At 45.9% G+C, this 24,674-nt stretch overlaps 1 protein-coding gene across 1 annotated transcript in view; it reads right to left on the bottom strand.

Annotated features, from left to right (window-relative positions):
• LOC138528235 (galanin receptor type 1-like) overlaps nt 1-24,674 on the bottom strand; it is a 1,147,458-nt gene that overhangs the window by 61,944 nt on the left and 1,060,840 nt on the right. The gene's annotated exons all lie outside the window — the stretch shown is intronic.

Genomic DNA, 24,674 nt, shown 5'->3' with positions numbered 1-24,674 from the left:
TCACCAAATCCGACAAAAAAGGCGGGAAGAGTCAGTGGGTGCATCACGTTAGCAAAGGATTGGATGCATGCATTCATTCCTCCATAACCGCCGCTAGCAATTCAGAATGGAGTCCATTGAATCCTTCCCTGGAACGCCGCCTAGGACGGCTAATGTGGGACAGGAGTATTCGCCTCACATCCAACCAGACCCCCAACTGGCTCCACAATGATTTCCTGCGTGTACATGTGTTCTGCAATACTGGCACCCTGAATGGACAACATGGTAACATGCTGGCGCCTTATACAACTCAATCAATCATACATTAATACACTGCAAGAAAATATTGATTAAACTGCTTGCGTGTTTAATGTGCACCCTTTGACATCCACAAAATCTCAGTCTCTCAGCTACCCCAGGAGCTGTGCGAGTTCCAAGAATTCCATTAGGTGTCCAGGAGCAAACGAACCTCAGTGTGAGTTTCTAGGATTTTTAATCGGTGTGTTATTGATTCCATAAAAGCGTGATGATTCCCGCCCAGGTCGTGTTAAGTGACAAACATTAGCATTGGTGCAGGTGCGTAAGATGACATTAAGGAAGCAGTGAGATGCCTTCTAAACTTCCATGAGTAAGGAATAGTAATCTTCATGGGAAGTCAAATCTGTACGGATGGACACATGAACTGCAAACTTTCAGGAAAATCCAAACAACATTCAACTAAACCTGAGGAAAGAGCAAAAGGGTTTACTTGACAAGGACAAACAAAGTGGAAATGGACAGGTTTGCACAACCAAGAAAGGAGCAAATGAGGGTGCCCTGGACTCCTGTGTTTAGCTGGGAAAATCAGAGCAAGGCATCGGCAAAGGGCGTAGTTCTGTTTTTTGGAAAACAAATTCTGAAAAAAAGCAAAGAATTTATTTTCACAAAAATGAAAATGTATTTGCAATGGGAATTTCAACAGTCGCCCTCAAGTTACACGGGTTTTGGTAGTTATGGTTAAAAGAGGGTATGCATTAACGGGGACAAAGGAGGGCATCAGGGTGCCCTCATATAAGGAAATTCGTTTTTTTTCTTAAAGCCAACATCGGAAAAGCAGAATCGGAAAAGAGGACTTCGAAATGTGGTCACAGAACTCCAACGTGTCAAATTTAACTTTTTAATATCAAGGCCCTTGCAAGTGTGTGGTAACATTTTGCTTGGCATTTGCACAGAGCTTAAAACTGCTCTAGTGTAGCTTTCTAATCTACTTGCAACTGCCAATGCAATCACATCATATTAGCAACCTGGAGCAGGAGAGCAGCCAATCAGGATCCCTGGATTGCGGGCTGAAACTGCAAATCTCAGCCTGTGTTCCAGCGAACCTGGAGGCTGCTTACCCCACCCAGAAGCACCATCTTCTTCCCACCCTCCCGTTCCCTTAATTTGTTTAGAAACCGGGCCCCTCCTAGCCCCACTTACCTGATTGTGGCGGTGGCGCCTTCTGCTGCCGCTGTGGCTTCACTCTGTCTCCCTTTTGCCACCTGCCATGGAAATGGAACAGGGGCTCCACAGAGCTCCACCTTTCAGAACCATGGCGGACATCTTGTGCCAGTATTTTCATTCATGGAATGTGTAGTACTTATTTTGGTTCGTTCTTATGTGTACTATAACAGTGCTGCATTTTCTTTTTCTTTCAAAAATGGATAAGAAATATCTGTAATGTTAAGGTTTAATTATGTCTCAAATGCTTTCTTTCCTTTCAACTGTTTCTAATGTATTTTTATATAAATTTGAAGTATGAAAAGTTAATTATTGTTAGGATTGATTTTCTATACTCTGGGCTGGTGGACAGAATTGAAGGCCAACCGAGTATGGTGACAGTGACTTTGGGAGAGTAGCCAAACAGTGGTCTAACCTCATTGTGTACATACAGCACAAGTCAGGGATTACATTGAGACAATCAGTTATAAAAATATCTATTTATTTATGGCCAAATAACACAGAGAAAAATGACTACTAACAGTTAATATTTTCACACAACACAAATAATAGCTACAGATATACAATCGCGTGAGTAGGGAAAAATACATATAAAACCCCTTTAAAGGAAGGTAGTCGTATAAGCACTACAGGTCCAAAGAGACACAACGCTAACTTTAGAAGGCCAATTCCTAAATTGTATGGGGCCTTGTGCCCAAAAGTTCACCAAAGTTTCATACAGTTTTTTCTGAGGCTGTAAAAGTGAAGGTGTGGTCTATGGGGTCCAATGAACAGTTCCAAGTGGTAGAGGACAAGTTGTTATAACTAACAAAAGTGTCCCCAACGTTCGGAATGCTTGGGCGAAGAAGCAACGACAAAGCCAAACTATAATAAAAGTTTCTAAAAGTTATCAAAACCTTTAAGAGGGAATTAGGGTTTCAGGTAAGAATCGTTACAACTCACCCCACACTCCAATTCTTCTTAGGACTTGGCAGGACTTTTGAATAGGGTCCGAGGTTGCTTTTCCCGCTGTCGACCCTTGGTGCCCAGGGACTGCAGGTTCGAGCACTCCTCCGGTCGGTGACAAATGCTGATGCAAGGTCTTCAGGTTGGAGAATGCAGCAAAACTCATATCAGGGCCACTCTCAGCACTGGAATGGGCAAAGGAAAGCAGTTTCAAATGACGTCCACTGATACACATGCCGGGGTCAGACTTTGTCTACTATCTCGGGTCCCCTTGATGCTAGGACCACAGCATTTTGCAGAGGTGAGTCTTATAGCACACGCGGAAGATCCCCCAAGTAAGTTCCAGGCCTCAACACAGAATAGCGACATCTGCAGCACGGCAGGGCAAACTCTGAGCTGGTCAGCCACTGGGTGCTCCAGGGCCACTTCCAAAGGTTCTTCTTCGTTGTACTCCGAGCTGAAGTCGAGAATGGATGTTTCCTACACTCCAAGGGTCGCAGCTCCTTTGCAGCAGTGCTGGAGATCTTCAACAAGACAGGGCTCTTCCAGGACAGCAGCAGAAGTCGGTCGTCAGGCATTGTTTCAATGGGTCAGCAGACGTCTTGCGGGTCTTGCAGCTGAACAGGATACTTGGCTCCTTTGTTTCCTTCTAGGATCTCTCTTGAATGGGTGCTGGGGTCCTCTTCTTATCCAAAAAGCCAGGTAAGAGCTAAAACTCCTACTAGCCAATGACAGACCTGGCCCACACATGCCCCCCAGCAGTGGTCCAACCAGGACCACTGGTGACACAACTCATAAATACGACAGTCCCAACCCACTTCCTGGCAGCAAACACCCATGGCCCTGCAGTAGCCTGTGAAATGCCTCTGCTTTCCCAGGCACTGGAAGTCCATACTAGGGTTTTCCTGGCCTTTTAGGCCAGGAAGAAGGGTTAAAAACAAGGTGGGCAAGGGACAAATAAAAGGCTATGTGGCATGGCCATGTTTGGACAAAAGCCACAGTTGGTAGCCAAACACAGTAAACCGGGTAAGGCTAAAGCAAATGACACCAACAATAGGGAACAATAACTGCTGCCCCCAGCTTGTCCCTTAGGCATACCTAGTATCACCAAAAACTTTGGAGTATTAGTCTAGGACAAAACAAAATGTGTACCCCATGGTACTGCATTGTATGATGTATTGCACAATGATAAAAGGTTACCACAGTAATAACAAGTTACCAAAAGTGGCAACAAAGTAACAATACTAATGGAAACAATGTTTCCCAGTAGTGACAGCCTGAAGGACTTGCTGGTTTCCTCGAGACAAAATGAGCAAAAGCCAGTGTAGTGAAGCTGAAGGTTTCACTGCACTGCATAAAGAGCAGGTCAGAATCAAAAATAAAAGCAAAGGGTTTGGGGGTTCATAGCAATGGAAGGAAAGGTGTTATAAAGATAAATCTTTCCTAACACTTGTAAAACACCAATAAAACATGAAAATACAAATAAAATATAAGCTTGGATGGGCATGGTCCAACTAATTTCTTCCACATAACTATTTAACCAAGTTTTATAATGTTATTCCCCATCTTCTAATTTTCCAGGGATCATCCTGCAAAGCCTGTATGCCAAAATAAGAAGATCCAATTAACAGGCAAGATGATCTAATGCACCAGTGCCCCCGTGGATAGCTAATGGATCTATAAGAGGGGAGTGCAGCTTTTTATGTGTGTTTATTATTCATAACAAGCACCACAAGCCCTTTGCAGTTAATAAGGATTTAATTGATTGTACTTGGTTAATTACAAACCTTTAACAAATACCAAATATGCATGAATAATTGCATATATCAATACATGTAAACATCTAAAAAAAGAATCAAACTATGAACTTCATAAAACAACCCATCAAAAACAATTAAGAGCCAATTTTCCTAAAAACCTGAACCTTCTGGAGACACTTTATATCCACTAAAGTTTAAAACTATCTATTTTCCTAAATACCTTTTGTGCACATCTAATCCCAGCTATTGCTAATGACATTCAGCTCCCACTTAAGATTCGTCTCCAGAAGGCATGTGTTTTAATAATTGTTTTCTCATGAACACACCTCACAAAGTAGGGCGCTCTTAAGGACTGTAGACAGCAGCATTCTATAAGTAAGAGCAGTAGGGTCTCGGGTTTACCCTCGCCTGTACAGAATTTGACTAGCTTTAATCTAGTACTTAAGACTTCTAAAGTCGGGAACAAGTTAAATCTAATTTGCACGAAGCAACATCGCCACTTCTTATTTGTAAATATAACCAAATAGTGTAGGAGTTAATTTAGACACTTTTCTTCCATGGTCTTCTAATACTTTAAAATAGGCACCATGGAAAGCCAAGCATATGTCTGATTCATTTATTTTTTATTGTGTTTTGGTTTACAGAAAACATTCCACAAAATACAAAACAGGCTGGCGATAGGCATAAAAAGCAGAAAGATAAAACACAAATTTCATTTTCATAGTCCATAAAAGAACAGATAGTTACAATTAACAATTGAAATCTATTCCATTCAGAAAGCGGACAAGTGCAATAATCAAGGAGATATTTGTTCCCCACATTAGTCTACACCAAAACAGTTCTTTTGAGTACTCAGATGATAAACTCTCTTGTTCCTTGACAAAAGCAGTCAGTCTGATTATACTGAGTGCTTCACAATCTACTATCCAGTGTTTGTGAGTTTCAGTGATGTTGTGATATTTACAAAAGCAACAATTTAAGGGGGTCCCCATCCCATGAGGGGGCATAGACCAGTGCCTAGTTCGCTCTCTAGAGTGGAATTGATTATGTTTAAAACGTAGAAAAATCTGTCGGGTCTTTTGTCAAGGAAAACACTTCAGATATATTGGTACGTCCCCCCTTTTTCTGGGGAATTTAGCATATTCTCTGAAAAGTGAACATTTGGACAAAGCCTCAATGGGTACCGAGTACCGCAACTCCATGATGGCCGCCATTGTTTAACTGGCTCTAAGCCCTTCGTTAAGGCTTCCCCATTGGCCAGCACTGCATTATTTTTCACCAACTGGAGACAGGCGGGCTTTAGCCGGCCCCCTCACCAAAGGCCCACTTCCTGTGCCCCGTCCACTCAGCTGCTGCTCCTGATTCTATCGGAGCTCTTCACAGCTGCTCCTGCTTTTGTTCTGGAGCGCGCGCCTGGAGGCAGCGCTGTGGTCTGATCATCGTGGATTGAGGCATGTCTAACCTCTGAAGTGCTTTACTTCCCCCATTACATTATTTTTGCTCCGTTCCTCAACGTTATCAATAAAATAAATAATAACAGCAAAATCAAGAAAAAAGAAATCTTCAGAAATGTGCGCATTTTAATACTGTAAACTCTGCCATCATCTGTGTGCATGCCGCGCTGCATGCTGTGCCATCTTTTTGACCATTTCCCTTGGAGGGCCCGGAGGACCTCTGCTTTATAACTGTATGGGTACAGAGTACCGCAACTCCATGATGGCCGCCATCGTTTAGCTGGCTCTGAGCCCTTCTTAAAGGCTCCCCCATTGGCCAAAACTGCATTCTTTTTCACCAACTGGAGACTGGAAGGCTTTAGCCGGCCCCCTCACCGAAGGTCTGCTTCCTAAGGCCCCTGTCTGCTACCGGTTCTCTCGGTGAGGACTTACTGCACTCCCTCATGGAGGAACTTTGGATGCCTCACCCAGACATTTCTGTGGAGCCTGAACTAACATGACCTTTTATCCACTACATCAGTGGGTTAGTCTCCTCCAACTCTTCACTCTCCTAACCCTCTTTCATTCCCTCCCTCTCCCCTTCCCACTCTTACAGCCTGTGACTTACACCTTTCTACCACATTTTGAATCTTGCTATGATTTTGACTGCTACTGCAATTTTGAATCTTGTTGTGATTTTGACTGCTACTGCAATTTTTATCTTGTTGTGATTTATGACTGCTACTGCAATTTTGAATCTTGCTATGATTTTTGACTGCTACTGCAATTTTGAATCTTGCTGTGATTTTTTAATGCTACTGCAATTAGAATTTTGGCTGTGCCCTTGTGGTTGTATTGCTGGCTTTTCTCCTGAATTTGGTTTTGCCCAGTGACTGCATTGTGTTACTCTGGCGCGCTGTTCCTATCCTGTTCCTAGCCCCCCTGCACCCCCTCTCTCTCTACTTCACCCATGGCGCTCTCCATTTCTTCTATCTTCTCTAACTGTTTCTCCATCAGCTATCCCTCCCTTCTCACTAAGTCTGGCAGGAAGAAGCTCAAAAGGGTCATTCTGGTATGTAACCCAGGCCTCCCGTTCACTGACACCTACACCAGCGCTTCCTCCAGCAGACCCTTACTGACATCCTCTTTGTCATTCCCTCTCCAAACCTATGGACTCTTCATATGGTCTCTGTGCTCTCTCCTTTCTCCTGCTCTCCCATATGATATGATATGATATGGAATTTATAACGCGCCTGTACACGGGTGTTTCAAGGCGCAACAAAAATGTTGGCACCTGTTGGGAGGCCCTCCTGGCCCCTTTGACTCCTGTATGGTCATCATTAATGTCTACCTGAATGGCACCGTCTTGGTCCAAGGCCTCAGGCCAATCTCCTCCTCTTTGACAGGCGCTTTCCATGCCTCATCAACGTCCTTTCTTCTCCTGCTATCCCATCTCTCCCTTCTTCTGCTTCCTTGCCTCCTCCTTGGCTACCTTGCAGTGGCGCCCCCAGACAGTTTTCATAGGGGTGGCACACAGGGTGCCACAAAGGGGCGGATCCAGCCTCAGCATTTTGGTGGGGCTGGATGGCAGTTTTGGAAACTGTTAGTGAGATGGGACATTAAACCTATTGCGCTTCTGAACCCCCCTCGCCCTACCACCCCCTCCGCAAGCCCATGAGGCTGAGTAGATATCATGCCTTTCTTTGGCCCATTAGATTCATCTTTCACCCCAACTCACCAGAGACGTAGCCATTATTCTGTAACAAGTGGAGCCTGGAGCTAATGTAGTACCGCCCACACTAAGAAGAGCCTGCAGAAGGAAGGGCACTTGTTCTGCCCCCGGCCAAATGCACAGGAGTGACAGAGAGTAGTGAGGGAGGGCGAACCAATCAAGGGGGTTTGTCCCAATGAGAGAAGTTTTTAAATAATGGGTTAAAATAGTGCATTTTACAGTACACTTACTGTGATAAATTAAGTAAAGAGCCACACAGTTTACAATCGGTTTTGTAGGGTGAAACATAAAAAGTATGTTAGATGCCAAGCCACCAACAATGCACAGGAGCATTTTCAAACACATTTTCATAGTGCCTTTGCCCGCTATTTGCCAGTACTCTGCAAGTATAAAAAGCATTTTCATATTGATTGTGCTCACACATGTCCATTCTGGTGCACCTATATATGCCACTATTCCCACATAGTAAAACACTCATGTTTGCTTTGTCCATAATGCCAGTAACGATACTATAACAAAGAATGTTTATGCTAGCTCTCCTCCCCATGTAAGAACATAGTCCTGTTGGCTTTGCCTTAATGCCAGTGAAAAAAAGCCATGCCAAAGTAAGAAAATATATCCTTGCTGGCTACACAAATCCCCCACTCCACATATAAGAACACTCATCATGTTGTATTTGTTCCCTAATGGCAATAAAAAATGTCATGCCACAGTAAAAAAAAACATAGCCTTGCAGTCAGCACGAATGCCCCCACCCCAATGTAGGAATACTTATGTTGCCTTTGGCCTTAACACCAGTACTAAACTGCAATGCCACAGAAAGAAAACATGCTCTTGCTGGCTAGCCGATAAGATAGCTCAGCGGGCTGAGTGCATGCTTTTGTAATCCCAGTCCCAGTGTGATTTGCAGGTTCAAATCCTGGCAAGGCCAACACTGCCTTTCATACCTCGAAGTGACCTCAGTAATCTCGACCCTCCTCTACTGACCTTCTACTATTATGTTGCTTTTGCACCTTGTTACCTCTCTCTTACTCTGTACTGTACTGTTTTCCCTGCTCATCAAGTTTTACCACCGCTGTGATACTTACGGGTTTGGCGGATGTCAATAAATGCAATAAATAAATCAAGCTCATTAAATGAGTGAAAACTTCAACTGGGTGATACATTTGATGTAAATATGTTCTCTGTTCTCTGTAAATCGCTTTGGCGAAAGCGCTATATAAATAGCATATCATCACACAAATCCCCCATATAAGAACACTTATGTTGCATGCATCATATTATACCCCCCTCATGTAAGAATATGCATGTTGCCTTTGACCTTAAATACCAGTAAAATAAAAACCCAAGTCAAAATAAGGAAACATGTGCTCCCCATGTAAGAACACTCATCATGTTGCCCTTGACCTTAATGCAAGTACAACATTCCATGCCGCAGTAAGACCCAGCCAGGCCAGCCCCAATGTAGAACTTTTTTTTGTTAATGGTAATTATTAAAAGCATGGGTCATGTAAAAGCTGAGCCAGCAGTTAAGCCTTTAGCTGCAACATGGGGGTGGAGGGAGACCTACTGATGGGCTGGCAGGCTTTTGTCCTCAGCCTCTACCCTTCACTTCAATGCCTGTTTTCTCACCTCGGTCGTCTGCAGTGTCGGATTGGCCCGTCGGCCGATCGGCCCGTGGCCGATACGAAATCCTTAGAGGCTGGCGAGGGGCCGGGTTTCAAGCCCATGCCTGGGCCGGTCTCGCGCTGGCTCAGGGCTGCCTGCAGTGCTGATCTGCTCTGCATGATCAGGGCCTGCGGGCAGCAAGTCGGCGCGAGACTGACACCATGGCGCTGCTGCTAGGTGATTGTGAAGGAAGTGTTACTTTTTTACAAAACACTGGTAGTGGGTCGGGCTGGCCTCAGCCTGGCCTGCTACCAGTGTTTTGTAAAAAAGTAACAGATTGCTGCAACTGCTCGTTCTTGAAGGACCTGGGGCAGCAGCAGGCAGTCTGATGGAGGAGCCTGGAGGCCGCCTGCAGGGCTGGGCTTGGCCAGAGGCAGGATAAGTTGCTTTCAACTTTGCAGGAAGCAAGTAACACATTTGTTGCACGCCACTTTGCAAAGTTGAAAGCAACTAATATTGGCCATGGCCAATGAAAATGCGGCGAGACTCCGTGCCGCCACCACCCCTCACTCCCAGCCCAGGTCAGGATTGGAGCTGTAGCCTGCAGGAAGCTGCGCACAAATGAGGACCTTACCAGTGCCGTGGGCGAGGTCGAGGCCCCTGTCTCCACACCACAGCAAGAGTCCCTCGACTCGTCTCCAGCAGTGCAGCAGAGGCCAGCCCAGGAGGGCACACAGGCACTCGGGCACGGGCGACCCCCCCGATCCTCCCTGCCCACACAGTCACCACCCCACAGCGTCAGCGGAGATGGAGAGACACCCCTGGCTGAGCTGAGGAGGTAAGAGTCACCGGCCGTAAATGTGGTTATGGGCGGTAAAATAGCTCAGCGGGTTGAGCGCTCACTGCTGCAATCTGAGCGTGATCTGCAGGTCGCAGGTTTGAATCCCGGCAAGGCCAACTCAGCCTTTCATCCTTCCGAGGTCGATAAATGAGTACCAGTTTTGGTTGGTTGATATTGTATGTAAGTATGTAAAGCGCTTTGGATTAAGGCGCTATATAAATAACACATCATTATCATTAATGCCCCCCACCTGTCTCATTTTGTATCTCTTAGCTCCACACCCTGATAACCAAAGCTCCATTCTTTGTTGCCCTTCCATTTTCTCCCACTGCCTCCCCTTCACCCTTTTTGATCACTACTCTTACAACTCTCTCTCCACCAGTGCCCACCACAGCATCATTAGATCCCAGGAGCAGCAAGCTATGCTGTTGGGGTGAAAGAGGAACATTCCTGCCATGCATGTGGGGCAAAAACATGAGATAGCGACCCGCAGGGCATGCTCCTACTCACTGCTTGCCATGATTGGGCGTTGCTGTGGAGAGTTGTGACTGGCAGCTAGGAGCAAGGAAAGACTACTATGGTTGGCCTCTAAATCTGGTTAATGGACAATGCAGATGAAATCGGATGTTTTTGTTTTTGATGATTTAGGCACATTGAAGTCTATGGAGGGGTCTTGGGTTTGACGTGAGGGTGTACATTGTCCAGGGCTGGTGACACCCACCCAAAGAGAGGGAATGGAGGTATGCACCACAGGGCATCGCAACTCTGTGTGATAAGTAGAGCGACAGACTGTGGCATGTTTTCCACACTGCACTCTGCATGATTGTGGAGACGGGCACTTCCTTTTTTTTATGCTCAGACTCGAGCCCCATGTATCTGCAGTGCTGGATGGCAGTAGCTGCCGGTCTACGAGGTGGCTCATAAACTTCGCAGACCCCTCCAATTGATGATGGCCTGCAATGGAAAAACATCTAGCGTGGTCTACATCATACACACGAGGGAATGCTTGGGATAATTAGCAGTGGACTGGGGGTGGGGCCATTTACATCTCAAAGCAAATGGTCCATGTTGCTTTGGCACACCTTTGCTTGCTCAAGCTGACTGTTTAGTAGTTTATTAAAAAAATACTCTTATCACAAATTTCGCCATACTTGGAAAGCACCTGTGTGTGAACTCATTTCCAGAAAATGTTTTGGGTCATTGGCTGTCAGGCTGTCCCATAAAAGGGCAAAGCTGACAGGACCACTGCGGTCACATACATTCATGTTTGATGTTTGACGGGGTGGATTTGCACCACGCAGGCACAAAGGGGGCCAGTGTGTTGCTGTTGGGTGGAGGGAGGGGGCTACCTACGCTCTAGTCTGAGTGTAACATTAGGAGACACTCCTGGATTTTCCTTACTGGGGGTTGTTGTGTTCGAAGCCTAAGGTGCCCTTCATTGTTATTTTTTGCAACACCCTGGCAGCTCTGCCTTCTTTGGTGTTCGTTCGCTCGCCAGGGTGGACGGTCAGTGGGTTTCTGTGTGTGTCATCCATAAAAAGTGTGATTTATTACAAAGGCTCCTGAGTCCTCTCCCTTTCTCCTCCCTGTTGCTTCCACAGACAAGCTCCGGTTTCCTGATTTTTACATCCACTTAACACTAACACGAGACACAGAGAGGAGTTGCTGAATGCATCATTGAGGGCACACATGTGTCCAACAGATGAGCTCCTCATGTATGTGGTTTGTGAACTATAAATAGTAAACACACTCCAGTATAATTGGGCCCAAGCAAGAAACATACCTTTTGAAAAAGAGCTCACATTTTTGCAAAAAACAGGCATTTTACATAATATTTTAAATTAGTGAATGTAATGATAACTGACGGCATACATATACATCATACGGACTACATGAGGGCCTGCTGCAGTGTTACGGATTGCTGCCCAACTGCCACTGCTAAAATGTGCCGATTTTTCAGAAATCATGCCATGGTAGCTATTAACTAACCAAAAAAAAGTTCCATCCCAGTCAGTGTGGGGGATGGGAATGGAAGTAGCACATCGTACTATTTAGAATAATGCACAGTCAGATTTGTAATGCAGTATCACCGCAAACCATATTCCCCGCAATAGCCTATGAGGGGAATACCTGATGCTTGGTAATCAAGCAGTCAGTAACAAGAAAGCACTGCCTCTTTAGCTGTAGTCCCGTGAAGCCAGGATGCCTGAGTTCATACTCCAGTTTACATGTCAGTGTGATTGAACCTATGCAAAACACTTTGCTTCCATTGCCCCATTACTGAAAGAATAAAAAAAAGGTGCAACGGATGCACCTTCTTTAAATGCTGCCTGCCTCTTGGAAATGTGGAAATCCTTGCGCCTAAAAGCTTGTGCTCAGTGTAGAAATATTTGACCATGCACATCAAGTGGCCATTGACTAGTCTTCATTGTGCCACAATGAATGCTGTGTTGTAATGTGTCTATCTTTCCTATCTGCATAGCATGCTGTTCAGGATGTTTGTTTGCATGTATGAGGTAACGAGTATGGAATGTCCTGTGAGGGTGCTGCTTTCCCTATTTTGCCAACCTCTGATCTGAAGCCCGAAAAGTAGATGCATGCAGTCTTGAAATGCGGCCAAATTTGCACAGACTTGCAGATGAACTTAACTGGTCTGCTGTTAAATCTCAGTTACCAGTTTAATGGTATCCACTACATAACAATTGCTCAGTTTACTATTGCTGATTTGATAGCTCAGTGGGTTGAGCGCTTGCTTCTGCGATGTGTGTGTGTGTGAGATCTGCAGGTTGCAGGTTCGAATCCCAGCAAGGCCATCTCAGACTTTCATCCTTCTGAGGTTGATAAATGAGTACCAACACAGGTTGGGGGATATTGTATGCATATTTGTTCTATAAAAAAGAGCTTAAGAGTAGATGCTATACAATAACATATTATCATTTGGCCTTGGACGTCTGCTTGCATTGATGATGGTTTGAGGGCCACTTTTCTTGATGCAAGGGTTGGGCCACTTTTTGAGGTGACCTTGAAGGCTGGGCCACTTTTTTGAGGCAAGGGAGGGCCACTTTTTTTTGGGTGTCCGGGCCTATTTCTTGTTCCAGTCCGACCCTGGTCGTCTGACTGACATATGCAACAAACACTGACAATGCCAACAGTTTGGGCTTTTTTGTAGGCATGGGAAAGTCACTTGCCAGGCACTGCTGCAGTGCTATTAACTGCCCATCAATGGTATGAGGTGCAAAAGGTTGCAAGTACCTGGGCATCTAACAACAATGCCGGCATATGCCTAATACCCATACACAAGCCAAATCTGTTGGCTTTGTCATTGCTTGTTTTTACCAGGACTTCAGAGAAGGACATGCATAGTGCTTATAACTCCAGCGGCTGAAGGCAGACCTTTTTAAGGCATTTTTATTACACCAGTAGCCCATTTACAGTTCAAATTAAGTCATTAACTGAGTGCCTGGAGACCATGCAAATGGCAACCGTGCATGGTATTAATCATCATAACAGAACATTAATTCTCAGCAGACCGCTTTGAAAAATCACTAGCAATCACTTAGAAATATCACTTTTCTTTGCATGGCGAAGGGTTGGCAGCCCTCGACCCCCATCTCAAATTTATGTTGCTTAATTTTGCTTTCCCCCCAAGTTAGAGAGGACTTTCAGAGAGGTCATACGTTTTATTGATTGTGTTTTCAACTTTCCTCAAACAAATATGCATTGGTCTCTCATGTAGATGGCGTGGCTCCTGTTATGTTTTGCAATACACATTTAAAAAAAAAGAAAACAATCACTTGCAGGCACTTTGTGTACAAGGTTTGATGGTAAAGCTTGATTAAAGTAAGCTTACAGAGTTCCCTTGAGGAGGGGTTTTGGTCAGGGAGGGCTGGGAACTGGGTTGGAATGGGCAGTCAATGGACGTGCAAATAACCATACAACACCTACATGCTTTGTGTCCCTCGCCATATGCCATTTCTCCCCATATGTTCTCTAATGCAAAAGTTTTGACGTATGCAGCACCTAATAGCTGAAACTAAATATGACGTGTTGAGCACTGTAAGTGAGAACTCCATGGAGACGGACGACACCGCAGGGCTCTCTTAGCGAGTCTGAAATGAAGTAGACTTTCAAGTTACAGTGCTAGAAGAGTAACTAGACTTGGGCGATTCTCATTTCTGATTAAATCTAGTGCCTCTTCAGGAAAGCTCAGTCAGCTTTCTCTGCACTCAATAGGGGAAACACTTGGACTCCACACAGAAGTGTCCCAAAGAGTGTTCCAAAAGTGCACATCAGTGGTGTGTGTCTGGTACCTACTAGAAGCTGGAAAAGTGTGCTGTGCAGAGGGTTTATTGGGCCAGATATACAATGGGCATGCAAACGTGCAGAATACTTAATCTTGCAGAGTGTCAAAGCAAAACAGAAAGAAAACCATACACCATGTGATCCTGTGCACAAAGTCTGTGGTGCCTATGGCATTAAATAATCCGAAAAACATACATAACACAAGAGAAACTGCTCCTGCCAGAGAAGCTGGGCCTCGAGAATGGCAGGGCCATAGCTATGGGGGCCTGGAGGTGCCTGACCAGTCCAGTATTCGCCAGGCCCCATTAGAGTGACAAACCATTCTGGCAGTGCTGCTACAGGTCATTCCTTTGCCCATTGATGTGAACAGTTTGAGGTGCCATAGAGAGAGAGCGCAAAAGAGATGGAGATATAAGAGGGGCACATGGGGAGGGAGAGAACGACAGGCACAGACAGGCACAGATAGAGGGAGGGAGAGAATAACAGACACAGACAGGCACATATAAAGGTAGGGAGAGAACGACAGACACAGATAGGGGGAGGGAGAGAACGACAAGCACAGATAGAGGGAGGGAGAGAACGACAGGCACAGATAGGAGGGGCACATAGGAATAGAGAGCGAGAGATACATAGTGAAGGTCACACAGAAAGGCAAAGGAACGGTGAAGAGTGAGGAAGTAGTGCGAGAGACTGAGAGTGCAAAAGTGAGACACGTGTGGCATGGTCCCACAGTTTGAGAGCAGTGTACTTGTTTAAGTAAATACATTGCTCTCCGAGGTGAGAAATGTGACAGGCTCTTGCTGGATGGGCCCGGGCTGGGCATAACAGCAGCGATGCCTGCAGTGTCAAAGAGGGTGGGGGCTTTAGCACTCCCAAGCCCATGCCTGGCTCCACCCATGGTGCCACATACCTCAGCTCTGAAGTGCTTGCCTGGATCCACTCGATCCCCCAGCAACGCAGCCCAGGTCTCCTTTTCAGTGCCTGGAAATGAACACAGCCTGGAAGCGCGGGCCAAAGCAGGAATGCGCGCGCTCATGCTGTGTTTGTTCCCGGGTCCACTCAGCATGTGCAATCAATGGGGCGCAGGGCCACCATCATATGTGGCTCTCTGAATCCAGTCCTCATGGGCTGCGGGAGGGCCGATGGGGTGGCAGCATTTTTATAACCCCTTGGTGGCACCCCTGCTACCTTGCCCTCTCCTCCTTCCTCTCCTGCCCCCTCTCAGGCTTCTTCTACTCCTCCGCAGGGCGTACCTCTTATTTGTGTCCCTCTGCGGAAGTCTTTCAAGGATGGCAACCTTCTCCATATTGCCACTCTCAACTCTCGCTCAGCTGTCAAACACTCCTCTGACATCTGTCGACTCCTCAAAGAACTTGACCTCAATGTCCTTGGTTTTACTGAGACATGGCTCACCCCCAGCTCTGTCACAAGCTTTGACATTCTCCTCCCTGATGGCTATAAGATCCTCTCCGCACCCAGATCCACCTGGTCCAGAGGGGGAGTAGCCCTGATCTTCCCCGAGTGGATTCCTGCCTCTGTCATCCCTATGCAGACCTACTCCTCTTTCGAATGCCTCAAGGCTTTCTCTCTCTCCTGGCCACTCTCTTACCGTGGCTACTATCTATTGGCCACCTGGTCAGATCACATCCTTCCTCTCTGAGTGGCCGGACCTCTCCTCCTCCCTCCTGGCCTCGACCACTCAACTCCTCCTTCTTGGAGACCTCAATATCCATCTGGATACTCCCTGCTCCTCCACCTGGACTCTTTCGTGACCTCTACAATTTTCTCTCTCTTTCTATTCTCCCCTCTGGCCAGACTCACTCGGCAGGGCACACGCTTGATGTTTTGATCTCCTCTGACCTCCCCCTCTCCATCCCTTTGACCACTTCTCTCTCTTGGAGTGATCACTCCCTCCTTCCCTCCCATCTCTCCCTTTCTACCCCTCAGGCCAAGCCAACTCCAACACTGCCACATACCTTCTCAGTCATCCGACCCATGAAGCGTGTGTCAGTTGAGGCTTTCGACGCAACTTTCTCTCCCCCTCCTCCTCTTGCTGACTCTCCCCCTGACACTGCCCTTTCCATGCTCTACTCTTCTATTTCTGATAGTCTGTATGTTCTTGCCCCTGTCATGAGACTCCCCTTAAAGCCCAAAGCCAAGTTCAACTCTTAGTACGACTCCGACCTAGCTACCCTTAAACGCAAGTGTAGGGCTGTTGAGAGGAAATAGCGGGCTTCCTGTGCAGCCTCTGACAAACCGACATTCCGCCTGCTCCAAAGGCAATACCGGCTCCTTATCCATACTAAGAAGAGAGCCCACATCCAAGCCCGCATCTCTGCGGCATCTAACAACTTGGCTGAACTTTTTAAAATCTGCAAAGAGCTGTCCAACCCTGCTGCAGTCTCTACCTCTCATGTTGCCTCCCAGGCCCTATGCAATGTCCTTGCCTCTCACTTCATCTCTAAAACCCAGGACATCCTGACCACCCTTTCGTCCTCTCCACCTCCTCTCCCTTCTGCCTCTGCAAACACTAATCCTCCTGCAGCCACCCCCCTCTTTCTCTTCCTTTTCTCTGTTCTCGCCTGATGAGGTTTCTAGACAAGTCTGATCTATGACAGTCTCATCAAAACAGGTTCTTCCCTGTTTGTCGACAAAACAATCAAAGAACCACATTGACACCCCTGCTCCTGCTGCTCTGGCCGACTTCTGCAACCACTCCTTTGCCTCCAGAGGCTTCCCCTCCCCCTTGAAGCACTCCCTTGTGCACCCTCTTTTGAAGAAACCCACAGCCGCCCCCTCATGCCCGGATAACTATCGCCCGATCTCCATCACTTCTTTCCTGAGCAAACCTCTGGAAAAGCTGGCCATTTCCCAATTTAATCTTCACACTAACTCTGTTGGTTGTCTCCATGACCATCAGTCTGGCTTTAGAGCTGCCGGAAGAACAGAAACTGCTCTCCTGAACATTCGTGAAGACCTGCTCTCCAACCTTGATTCTAACATCCCTTCTGTCCTCATCCTTCTTGATCTCTCTTCTGCCTTTGACACGGTCAACCATGCCATCCTGCTCAACCGTCTCTGTGATAACCTGAGTATCACTGGTCATGCCCTGGCTTGGCTGACCTCTTTCCTCTCTGATCGACCCTCCCCTCTCTGATCGACCCTCTCAGGTCCAACTTGGGCTTGGGTCTTTCCTTTCCTCTATCTCACTCTCTACCTGTGGTGTTTCCCAGGGGTCTAACCTCTCTCCCTGGCTGTTCAACCAATACCTGGCACTCCTTGCCCACCACATTGTTGCTCTCTGCTCCAAATTTCAGTGCTATGCGGATGACACGCCGCTCGGTTTCAGGCTTTCCTCCGCCACCTCCTCTCCTCTCATCTCTGACTGTCTTGCTGCTATCCAGGAGTGGTGTGCATCCAATGATCTCTGCCTTATTGCCAGTAAGATGGAGATTCTCCTCATTGGCACACCTGCACTCTCCTTCCCTGTCACTCTCTGGCCGGCCTCCCTTGGCCCTCTTCCTGCGCCCACCTGTGAAGCTAAGAACCTCAGGGTCATCTCTGACTCCACACTCTCCTTATCTCCTCACATATCTGACGTCTCTAAGAAGTCAAACTACCAACTGCACCTCCTCAAAGGTATTTTTCTTTTCCTTTCCTTCCCCCAGAAGCTTACTGTTTCTAGAGCTCTGGTTCTCTCCAGGCTGGACTACTGCAACACCCTCTTTCTAAATCTGCCTGCTTCTACTCTCCGCCCTCTGCAACTCATGCAGAACAGGACTGCGAGACGTGTCCTTGGCCTCAGGCCCTGGGATCGTATCTCCCCAGCCCTGAAATCTCTTCATTGGCTCCCAGTGGCTTCAAGGATTAAATTCAAGACCCTTTGCATTATCCACATGGCTTTCTGGGGCCTGGGTCCAAAATACCTTCAACTTTTCCTCTGTGAATACCTTCCTGCTCGAGCTCTTCGCTCCTCCACCTTCAACTCCCTCAGGGTCAGTCGCTTCTCCAAGCAACGAGTTGGTGGTAGATCTCTTTCCTCGGCAGGGGCCTCCTTCTGGAACAGCCTCCCTGCTACTCTGAAACTTGAGGAGAACCATCACCGGGTCCAGAAGCACCTCAAGACCTTCCTCTTTGCGTCTGCTTTCGGTCTCCCTCTCCCCTGCTGATCTGTTCTACTTTGGCACAGTGCGCCTGGTTACCCTCTGATTTCTGGGCCAGGTCCATGCCCATGCTGCCACTCACCTGCACTGCCCCTGGCAATCCTTGCACTTGAGACTGTCTCTGTTACCCTACAGTCCCCATACCTGCACTTATCAGACACCCCTGTCTGCGCTCATAACCTACGTTTTGTGTTGTTGTATTTCGTGCTCAACCACTTTCCATTTCTCCCCTCTCTGTCGCACTTTTCCCTTTCCCTCTATCCTGCACTTGTGCATTCTCAATGACACTGGGCCTAGAAAGATCGTTTTTGTGTCCTCCCTTGCCTCGTTGTGCTCTGAAACCACTTTTGTATGCGCGCGATACAAATAAAATATCATATCATGGTCAACCTCCAGTCATCCTAGAATAGTTCGAATTTTGCCTTTATCTGGATTCAAATTGAGTTCCATGTCTGAAGAGCCAATGACTTCCAGTAATTCCCTCATATAAGTCCTGAATTCATTCACAGAGGGAACTCTACCACATTCTGCCATATATTGGAAATCCACAAATGAGTTGGCCGGAGGTCTCAAAAACTTGGAATATATCAACAGTTGTTTCCAATGATATCGAGCATGGAGAGAAGATTTAATTTGTGGCAAATTACAGCGTTAGGGACAGATGAAGCTGGGCACAATACATTCTTCCACATGTGTCCTTGCAGGGTCTCAAGAACAGGTCGCACATCAACAGATGCCATGGCAAGTCCATATAACAGGCCTGGTTCTACCTTTCCCAGATAGTATTTGAATGCTGGTAGAAGTGAGGACCACAGACTCTTCTAAATATGTGTTTAATTTCGGACCTCAGGGGATTCAATTTGGCCTTTAGGGACTCTTTCCACGTCCTAACTGAGGATGCATAGGTCAAATTATACCCCAAGCAGCGGATAAAGGCCACCCTCTCCACCTGTCCAATATGTCTGATTCAGTTATTTAATTTGAGCTGAAAAAAGGCTCATATTTCTTAGTTCCTGTACTCAATTCTGCATCTGTCTTATTAGGAATACTAAATATTTCCAATTCGAAACTACCTCTAAACCCACTTCATCCATATGCTATTGAAATGTCAGTTATTCTATTCTAATGGGATTTAGAAGTAGTATCTGAGATGTTTCTGGATTCACTTACAAGTCATGAACCTTGATAAAATTAACCGGAGCATCAATGGAATGTTGTAACCCAATTGGGGTTGGAACTAATAGGACTAAGTCATCAGCATGTGCAAGGTGGGGAACTACCTTCGAGCCCAAATGAGGAGGGAAGGCCCTAGCCTTTTCCAGGTACCCACCCACATCAGCCATGTATAGGTTGAACAGGAAGGATGCAAGAACCCCCCACCCCCTGACATATTCCACGATAGGTGTAAGCGGGCTCTGACAGCCCACCCTCCGAGTTCAATTTTATCTGGATCTTCGTTCTTTGATTGTAAGCTTGTCAGCTTCTCAAAGGCCCCTACTGTGCCACGTTGGTAGTGGGTGATCTCAATAGATGGTACGGTGACCCGGTAGATAAACATGCCATAACTCTAGAGAGATTATTAAACAATCTTCACTCCCATGTTACCAATATTGAACCTACAATGAAAAATGGACATCAATTAGACTGGGTAGTGACAAACAATTTAAAGACACACGACTATAAGACAGAACCATGTATTTGGTCAAATCACTTTAGTGTCACCTTTCAAACCACCGCTCCATCTCCTGGAGACAAAACCCAAAATCCATTTTTGAAAATAGCTCAAAGGGATTTTAAAAACATCCGTAGGGAAAAGTTAGAACCTTGCTTAAAAGATGTTAATAATAACATCAAAGAGGAAGACTCCTGTGAAGGCCGATGACCAAATTACTTGAACATCTCAAACAATTGGTGGACCAGAACACCCCCCTTCAGTCTAAAACTCGCAGATTGGTTGCTAAACACCTCACTTGGTTTATCAAAGATTTGCTAGAGCTAAAAAGGAAAAAAAGAAAGCTAGAAAATGGATGGCAACAATACCCTACAGTAGAGAATAAGGAACAATGGAAGAGCATTGAGCTAAAACATAAGAATGAGATAATCGAGTCAAAAAAATAGTACTACGACAACCAAATTGCTTCTGCAGGTAATACCACAGGCAAATTATTCAGTATCCTGACGTCTATTGAAAAGCCTTAGGCCATTTCACTCCCCTTCATCCCGTCCCAACAAGAAAGTGAGAATACAAAACAAGCCTTTTATATGAAAATTGAAACGGCCAGAGAGTTCATTACCAAATCTTAAATTTACCTAGGGAAGAGGCCATTGGCAATGTTAACATTTTCAACTTCTCCAATATTACGCCAGAGGAGATGAAAAAAACACTTGCTACTATGAAGCCAAATTCTTGTGCTGAAAATATTCTTCCAGCAAAAATGATCCTGGACAACTCAGTTCTTTTCTCCCCGATACTATCCAAAATTATGAACTCCTCTTTCAGGGACCAAATAGTCCCTACAGACATAAAAAGGGTTACTGTTACACCACTGGTCAAGAAACCAGGTTTGGATTCCAGAAACCCTGGTAATCTCAGGCCAATCACTTATTGTAACTTTCTTTTGAAAATGATGGATAGGATAGCCACACAACAACTACAGGCGCATGTAGAAACATCGGAATCCATTCTTCCACAACAGCCAGGCTATAGACCGGTGCATAGTACCGAGACGGTGATGCTCGACCTTCAGACAAATATGCTTGGTATTATGGACAAGGGGAAGGCAGGCCTACTGGCCCTATTGGATCTCAGTGCGCCCTTTGATCTTCTAGATCATGACCTCCTACAAGTTGCTCTGACTAAAACAGCCAATTGCGCTAAGGCAGCCAAGGGGTGGATAATGTCGTTTCTAAAACATAGGAAATCACGGGTCCACTGGGGTGACACATTTTCATCAGACGGGGAAATCCTCTGTAGGGTTGCACAGGGATCCAGTATGTCTCCCCTGCTGTTTAATTTGTAGCTCAGATTTCTCTGTCTTGTACTGGAGCAGCTAAACATCTACTTTACGAACTATGCAGATGATACTCAGTTGCTGATTGAGCTCTGTGGAGATCACAAGAAGGATAATGAAAATCTACTTAACATCTACTCCAGCATTGAGCAATGGATGGATCTGAATTGGATGTGTTTAAACGGAAAGAAAACTGAGTTGATGGTCTTTGGTTCCCAGCAGGTCAGAAATTCCCTCTCCCCAGAATACAACTCTTCTCAGACTGACAACACACCAATTAAGGTCCTTGATAAAGTTAAAACGCTTGGCATAATGATGGAAGCATCATTAGCAGACGAAGCACAGTCGCAATACACAAAAAAAACCTGTGGAGGCTACTATCTTAGACTCCTTAAAATCATCAGGCCCTATCGGAGGACAACTGCGCCACAGTGGCGAGGGCAACCATCCCATCTCGGCTGGATTACGGAAATGCCCCATTGGTAGGAGCAAACAACAAATGCATTAAAGCCTACCAGATTATACAAAATAATGCAGTCAGGATTATTAAGCGCATACCCAAACGCGACCACATCAGCAACGCCAGAAGAGAATTGCATTGGGTTAAAATAGAGAACAGAATTCAATTTAAAGCCCTCACCATCGCACACCGTTGTATTTATAGAAAAGCTCCTGGGTACTTGAAATCAAAAATGCATACATACGTTCCCACTCGCTTTCTTGGATCGGCTGACCAAAACAAATCGTGGAAGCAAAGCATAACCGCAAGTTAGGGTTAGGTAAATCTTTCCCGACAGTTACTGCTGGTCTTTGGAACAATTTTCCTATCAACATGAGAAAGGAAGTGAATTGTCTAAGCTTTCGGAAGCACGTGAAGACTCATATCTTTAGTTAATTGACTCACCTTACTCATCTAGCCGCATTCTTCATCCTGTCCCGTGTCACATGATTGTATCTATGTGTTCGTGTTTCTGCGCCCTGAGACTCGTGAGTTACCGGCGCAATATAAATGAAACAGAAATAGAAAAATAGAACTAGCATATTTAAAAGTGAACTCGGGCAACCCCAATTAGAGAATGTGTACCATACCCTTCCCCTATCCACTCTGTGAAATGGCATTATGAGATCTATCAGCGCCAGACACACATGGCGTTTCGATAGGCAGGCTTGGAGTTGGAATATATAGATAATTAGGCCATTCAGGAAGGTCTCCAACCTCTTCCCGAACCCGGACTGATTCAGGTCCAGAATCCCTGCATCGCTTGTTCTGCATCATGTAAAACATATTATGTTTTCCATGATGGAGGGACGAGGTTTGAGGCTTCTATCGGCTTAAATAATATATAGAAAATGTCGGCAGAGAGCTCAAGATTACCATTCAAGGTTATATTGGCCAGACCATCTGACCCAGGAGCCCTGGAGGGATTAGCATGATTAATCATGTGCAAGATGTCTTTGGCTCCAAACTCTAACTGCCAAATAGGTGCTGTTTTTAAAGGTTCCACCACTGACTGCCCGTGTAGTGGAAAGTACAATTTGACAAAGTAAGCCCTCCAAATCTCTTCCGCCATTGGGTTCATTTGGAGTGTGTACTGCAAACAGCCCCTATCAGGATTACAGTTTGCAGCTATCCATGTGAATATTTAGCCCTAAGAACAGAGATATGTCAGTTTGTGTTTGGCTAGTGTGAGTTTTATAGAGGTATCAAGCATGGAAGGCCTAGCCACCTAGTTGACAAGGAGAAGGTTTATGAGCGTTTAGCATGACAGGCTAATGTAAATGCAAGGCATTTAAACTACACTTTGCTTGTGGTGTGAGTCAATGTGCTTATGGAGTATTGGAATCCTTCATTACAAATAGAATTCAGTAATTGCTGGTGTAATTAATTAATCATAATTTATATATGTGTAGGTTTCTTGGACCAAGATGCATGGGAATGGTGGCACACAACCCTTAACTATGTACCATGCTGGCTAGTGCTAATGGGGGCTGTATTAAAAAATACCTGGAGAGAAACACAGGTTGCAGACCCCGTGCCCAGGCTGTATCCTGGCAACAGCATCCCAACATTTATTTAGATTTTTCTGATATTTGATTAATCTGCACTTCGAATTTTGACTGTACAGCTCTCATTCCCAGAGCTCACCAGGATGACATTCCTGAGGTTCACTCTCAGGGCTCCTATATTTCCGACGACCGGGTCACACCATTCACACATATAGGCGACCATGCCTGGGCGACTGTGAGGAGCCCACCTTGTTGGTGGCAGCTTCCCCTGTTTTCAAGTAGCAGATCACAGCTGTACCCTATGGATGCAACTACAGTGGACTCTTTCTAAAACCAGGTAGAGGGTTCCTGCAGCCAGGCCTTATTCCTTTGAGAGTGGATGTGGGGCATGAATGTGGCGTGTATGGTCATTCCATGCTTGCCTCATATTAACATAGGCAGGGTGATCCAGAAAAGATTGTGTTCAGTGTAATTGGATATGTAGACACTTGAGTGAATACATATCCCAAGCCTTTTTTGCCCAAGTCAAAGCCGCAAAACTTGAATGTGCTGATCAATCACTGATTGGTTAGTTGACAGAATATGTCAATGAGTGGAAGCCCGTAATTGGGATTTGGCAACCCTAAGCTAACCCCAATGCATTCATACATATGAAAGGTGCATGGCGGGTAGTTGGTGCCCATGGAAGAATCCCTGAACTGAAGAGAAATGGCAGGATCAATCTGAGGAATCAGAATAAACAGGCCCAAGACCCACTTACAGTGGCGCTCTGCTCAGTACCTTGGTGAATGGAACTTCTTACTTTCAAGGATGAAATTAGGGCCAGTGCTCAATTATTTTCTAATGATGGGATGAACCAGGAAGAAGATTCACCTGTCAACAGCCCGAGTCAGGGAAACGACCCAACTGCTGGGAAAGGACCGATACGATCCAAGACACCCTGCAGCTGGCAGAGCTAGAGAACTGCGGCTATAAATCAGCACCAGATGCTAGCTGGCCAGAATACCAGAAAGCTGTGTGATAACCGGTCCTTTGATTTTTTTAGCTGTCTACGACTCTACTAGCACTACTGTCACCAGATCTGCGCCTCTGCCAGTACCACCACCGCAAGAGCCACACCTCTGTCTCCAAAGCCAGAATCACATCTCCAGCATCAATGAGCAGCACTATATGATACTGCAGCCATTGTGACATGTCCATTCCACACTAGCACCACTCCCGAAGGATGCTCAGTGCGACACGAGCCAACTGGATCCGTGGAATGAGACTAGGACAGTGACTAACACTAAATCCAGCACATTTGGCAGCTCTGACAATATTGCAAATGAAAACTTCTCACCGCGGGACACCCATGAGAAGATCTGACCCGTGGGGCACTACAACATCAAAGGCATCCATAATCCACAGTAACATC

Source organism: Ambystoma mexicanum, chromosome 1q (assembly GCF_040938575.1).
Source record: "Ambystoma mexicanum isolate Mex_15411 chromosome 1q, UKY_AmexF1_1, whole genome shotgun sequence".
In the NCBI taxonomy this organism is placed as follows: Eukaryota; Metazoa; Chordata; class Amphibia; order Caudata; family Ambystomatidae; genus Ambystoma; species Ambystoma mexicanum.
This window is presented reverse-complemented; position numbering and strand designations above follow the sequence as displayed.